Genomic DNA, 6,000 nt, shown 5'->3' on the forward strand with positions numbered 1-6,000 from the left:
ATGTGACAGAAGCGAGTCCAGATAGTTACTTGCAGTGAAAACAAAGTTAATTTCCACAATTAGAAATTTATTTTATTTCTTATAAAATAAGAGCGGCTGTGGCCGAGTGGTTAGAGCAGTCATCCTCCAATGCAAGAGTTGGGGGTTCAAATCCACCAGCAGTCACATGCTGAAGTGTCCCTGGGCAAGACACTGAACCCCTCATTGCCTCCGATGTGTGTCCCATTGGTGTATGAATGTGATCTAAAAGCACTGATTAGTCTCTTTAGAATGATTTGTTCAATTAGCTTTGTACAGATCTAGTAGAGTGATGAATGAATGGGTAAACGAGGACACAGATTGTAGTGTAAAGCGCTTCGAGTGTCTTGATAAGATAGAAAGGCGTTATATAAGTACAGTCCGTTTATACAAAATTTAAATCAAGCCTACTGTGTCTCTGAATTCAACGTAAAATCATCTGACATACAATGCCAGTATGGCTGTCAGTTGGATTAAAACAAAAGATGCTGCTGAGAGACCAACTGCTAGACTCTTTAAAGCAAAAAACAAACAAAAAAAAGAATCCAGTTCAGCAACATTCACAAGACATGTGCTGTAAGATATGAACGTTAAACAGTGTTAAGTAGTCTGCAGAACAACTTAATAACTTTAACAGAAATGAAGATAACATTTTGGCTGCACTTTGACAGGTGTCAAATAGCGTAGCCTAAAACTAAAGTAAATAGCTTAAGTTATGGCAACGTGAGGCTTAAAAAGGTGACGCCTAACAGGATGTGATGAACAAGAAGGGGAAAAAACAACAAGCAATAAAAAGAGGGAAGTTGCCCTTTAAACAGGAGCTTTTTTGCTCAAGTCCCCAGGGTAAGGAGTTCCCATGAAAGCCACATACCGGACAGAGTTATCACAGTACATCAAGCACATTCAACTGCATCGCAATCTCTCACACTCTCCCAGTCTCTCTTACAAACACACATGCAAATATTCAACGCACATCAGCTAGTCACAAGAGATTTTTGTTGTTTTACACTCCGTCTTTTATACACAGACAAAAACACACACATCAAAAGCAAACTGTCACCCAAAGCACATGTCCCTTTTCAATGAAAGAATGCCGAGAGGAATTTCCTGACACCAGCCAAATGACCGAGCAACTGCTCATGCGGGTAAATGTGATAAACTAAAGTTGACAATAATAAGACCAATACTGCAGTTGAAACTGTGGCATTTCACCGGGAGAGAAAAACGATGCTAGCACACAACAAATTTCATGACCAAATCATTCTTGCCTGATTTCTGCACCAGTGTGTGAGCACAAGAGAAGTGAGCATTAGACGTGTTGCAGTGTGTCTGTCCTCCAGACTTCTAGGCCGCTGTTAGAACACCTGCAGCTGCTTAATAACCTTTGAAATGTGCTGCAATAATTATTGAGACATTTCATGCTCTATCAATGCCAAAAATAAGATTGATTGTTTAGGCATGAAAATCCACTGACGACACCTTTTATTTTCACACACACACACACACACACACACAAATATTCTCACAGTCTGAAGCCTTCAAGAAATCACCACATAAAAAATAAAAATATAAACTTGAAAGCTCACGAGGAAATGTTCCACAAGTTGCAGATTGTACACATTTAAATGCAACAAAACACTTTAATCCTGTTGCACAGTTACTTCATTTTATCGAGCAGATCAGATAAATTTGCCCGTTTGACAAAGGGAGAGAGACAGGGGACTCTGTGTCCACATCTATGCATAAATAGCATCTATGGATACATTTCTGCTTGACCAAAAAGAGCGACAGTTATGAGAGCACACTAGAATTGTGTAGTAGACTAATATAGAGCCCAAGTGATTACATGAGCATAAAAGTAGTTTCTTTGGCATGTCCTGTGTCAGGAACCTAAATGGGTTCAGTCACTTTGAGAAAGGAGACTGATGTAAAGATTTTATGTATGAAAACTTCTCTTGTAGAATAAAAACAAACCAAATTAACTTTGAAAAATTAACATTTTACAGTGAGTAATTCGGTTTTCACCGTTTTACACATACACATAACAGTTGGGTCATTAAGAACAGTTTCTTATTTATAGTGTTGTTCTAGAATTATATTGCATACCTTCAGATAATAAAAAGTTACCATAGCCAATCAGTAATGACACATGTATATCACTGTAGCAGAACATGGACCCATTTACACGTTAAAATCTCAGAAAGTCATCTTTTAAACCAACAGATCAGTTTTCAGATTTCCTGAGTTTTCACTGATTTTTCATGTTTTTCTCAAATTCCATGAGTTTTCTCTATTTGGAAAATATGAAAGTAATTTTCCATGTTTTCTCTGATTTACAGAGTTGTTGGGCACCCTGTAAATAACCAATACAGTTTAATTTCTCTGTGTGTGTGAAAGACACACAAAGGAGACAGAAGAAGAAAGAGACAATGTTTCTGTTGCGCACGCTGCTTTTAGGACATTTCGATACAATTTTTGACAACTTTCGACCTTGAAGTTCAAACCATTGACAAAATATTTGATATATTTAATATCTTTTAAAGCTAAATAATAATGTGCACACATTTAGTTAATTAGGTATATTTAGATTTTTTTTTCATTTAAATCTAAATAAAATGATTTCAACTCGAAGAGCAGATGCAAAGTTGCAACCTTTGTCCCTGAATGTTCTTTTCAGCTGTAATTACTGGTCAAGTCTTATCCTTCATCAACTCCCAGATGCAGCATTTTGCATAATCCCTGAGCTGATCAACAGACTTAATGAGCTTGGTGAAACTGCACCAGGAAGCGTTATATTTCATACACAATAGTTTGGAAACTGAGAGTTAAAAAAAGAAAACCCCTGGTTGACTTTAGATGACTGAGGGAGTTATTACTCATCCATCCTTGGAGTATAGATTGTTTCAAAAGCAAATTCAAACTTGCCTGCAAGTCCAACTTTTCCATGCATGATTAATGCAGCACTCAAATTTATGCAGTCTTTCTTCAATCCAGCATTAGTCCCACAGAGATTTACAGAGGCTGAATAATGTGGGGAGACAAAGGTAACATAAGGTCTGAGAGCTGCTGGACAAAATTCAAATGGGCTTCACGTCAAGAAGCAACTTTACTGATGGTTGAATGTCCCTGCAGCTCAGCTGCTGATCACATTTTAAAAGGAAAACTAGTTTTGCTCTGTGGCCATGTTAAACACGTATGATGAATCACTTACTGTAAGTGGTGGATTCATACCTCAAAAAGTTCAGTGTTTGATGCAGTTTTAGATCAGCATGAACTAAAAAATAAGACATAACTAAAACTAAACTCACCATTTTCTTTTCCTCAGAGACAAAAATTAGTTGGGCACATGTTGCTCCCATGTTTGATGCTTTTAGAGCCAGAAAGAAAAGTATCAAACGCCGGCTACTTGACTAAACGCACACAACGATGCGTTATCTTCCGATTAGAGACAACAAGGGCTCAAAACACAACAAGGACTTTTGTCCAATCCAGGTCAAGCATGTGAGACTGGAGTGTAGGTAGCAGCACAAACACTGTACTGTTCACTGAGACAGAATACTGCTTGTGTTTTGTCCAAGCCCTAGTTTTAGTTCACTTTCATCCCCTCTCTGTGGGCACAACCATCCAGTTCTAAAGAATTCCTCCCCAGGTGAGAGAACAATCTCCTAATCAGCCAACGATAAGGTTTTCACATTACAGATGTGGATTAATACCTTTATAACTGAGCCCCTTGTAGTTCTCAATTTGTTTGCATGATTAAAAACACAGAAGTGTTTGGCAGTTTGGAGTACAAACTTTTAGAGAAGTTGAATAAAAAAAGTACTCGAGCTTATAAATATAGAAAATAAAGGCCAAACATTTCTAGAAAAAGAAATTGCATCGTCTGCCGCCTTTGATTGATGCTGAGAGTAAGCACTGAAGATGACTCTCTGCTACTACCACACCAAATTTGAGCTCAGAATTGATAAAACTGAGTTTTAATCAGTTATGTTGGCTGCTGTTTAGCTGTGGCGACCATCTTGAATCAGGCTCCAAAAGTACATCTAGCGGTTACTTTGTGTAAGCTTTATTAAAATTTGGCCAGTGCTTCGTCAGCTATTTTGCAAATGTTGAGCATGTTTTTTGTTGCAGTTTAGTAAGGCAGTTATCTTTTTGTGTTTCCAAGTACTCCTGTATGGACCTTTTTACTAATGTGCATGTGTAAACTCAAGCACCATGTGCCCAAATAGTCATAACTATTTCCGGTATTCAAGTCCAGTGTTCATTTCTATTCTTTCGGTCGTGTACACCTGCTTTTAATTGACTTACATACACAATGGATTTATAAATTAGATTTGCTGGTATTTTAAGTTGTGATCGCTAAATATTATACACAATTTAGTTCCATCACATGTACCACGTGATGAGAGCGACGATAAAGAAACCTTGACCTAAATGTCTTCAATGTGCAATGCTGCTGGGTGTTAGAATGACTGCAGGTACAGGTAGATATGAACACTGGGAAGACTACTGGTAAATGTGGATCCACACCAACCCTTGATACCAATAAATGCAAAGCTTGAGAATAATTTGTAATCATTTTTGTTGTTGTCATATAATGGTCAAATCTTGTGATAATAACAGATTTACACAAGCAACAAATAATATTTGATTAGATGTTAAAGAGCCAAAAGCAAACATGAACCCATCTAGACCACAATGCATCGCAAAATACTGACATCGAGCATGCACAATCATAAAAGGTCAAAACTCTGAGCTCATCTGCTCATTAACACAGCTGTTACTTAGTTCCTTGTTGATCATAAATAAATTGTGTACATAAAAACGTTATAAGTGGTGATTAAGGGCAAGTATTGTGAAATTCCCCCTTGGATGACGATTCAAGGCATATATGTTAGGCTGATTGGTAACTCTAAATTGTCCCTAGGTGTGAGCGAGAGAGTGAGTGGTTTGTCTCATTTGTCTCCATGTGGCCCTGTGATGGACTGGAGACCTGTCCAGGGTGTCCCCCCGCCTCCCACATAGTGATGGCTGGACATAACACCAGCGACCCACGCAACCAGAAAAGGAAGAAGTGGGTAAAAGCTAATGGATGGATGGCTGTTTCTAGGTTACAAGTTACAACCTGCACAGTAGATAGGCAGGCAGCAAGCACAGCCATTGGCTATGACTGACTGTAGGAACACAGTGCAGGAGGCAAACACCTCACCGTGAGGGGGGGGGGGGGGGGGGGGGGCAACCGACAGCATCCCAATCCACAGACCTCATGTACCCCCTGATGTATGAGCAAGTTCACATCAGTGATGGGCTAACTCTTGGTATCTGAGGGCCTGACTCACCCCCAGCCCCCCCACCAGCACGTCAGTGTTAGCTCTGCATATGTTCAGAATAATTAGTAAATACAAGATAGCTGAAGAGAGCACTCGGAATTCCCACACAAACGCAACACAATGAAATGCCGAGCTATCGTTTCACAAATTGTTACTTCACGTTGTAATGGAAAATAACAAAAACACTCACCCATATGTAATGAAGGTCGTGCCTCGTCAGTCCCGCGATGATTTTATGTGACAACAGCTGAGCATGCTGTAAATTATATTGTTTTCTTTTTTCTTGCTGCTTATTTACAAGTGTTACGATTATTTCCCCCCGATTCCGACCCTTTGATCTGAAACGATTCAGACACGTTATAAAACGATAGCATTCTTAAAAAAAATTAAAATAAGAGCGCGGGTTCGTCTGCTTCTTTTCTATTGTAGTCTGTCCGCGGTGTTAGCGGCTCTCAAACCCCCATCCGAGTCGTCGAGCCTCGGCTTGTTGTGAGACAGACAGCCGGGCAGGTGCTTCCAGCTCGGACGACGCTCGTCGTTGGTTTCCGCTTCTCCCCACTCGCTGCTCGCTCGGTAGGCTCCGAGTTGTGCCGTCGGCCATTCATGGGATTCCCGAAAATATCAGCAACTTATGTACACCATTTACAACAGG

General features: G+C 39.6%; 1 protein-coding gene across 1 annotated transcript in view; it reads right to left on the minus strand.

Annotated features, from left to right (window-relative positions):
* Window positions 1-6,000, minus strand: part of si:dkey-151g10.3 (serine/threonine-protein kinase WNK3) — a 34,294-nt gene extending 28,294 nt beyond the window's left edge. Inside the window, exon 1 of the mRNA XM_037684487.1 lies at window positions 5,539-6,000. The gene's annotated coding sequence lies outside the window, so the exon portion shown is untranslated. The remainder of the gene's footprint in view (window positions 1-5,538) is intronic.

This window comes from Nematolebias whitei, chromosome 11 (assembly GCF_014905685.2).
Source record: "Nematolebias whitei isolate Nwh7 chromosome 11, NemWhi1, whole genome shotgun sequence".
NCBI classification, from domain to species: Eukaryota; Metazoa; Chordata; class Actinopteri; order Cyprinodontiformes; family Rivulidae; genus Nematolebias; species Nematolebias whitei.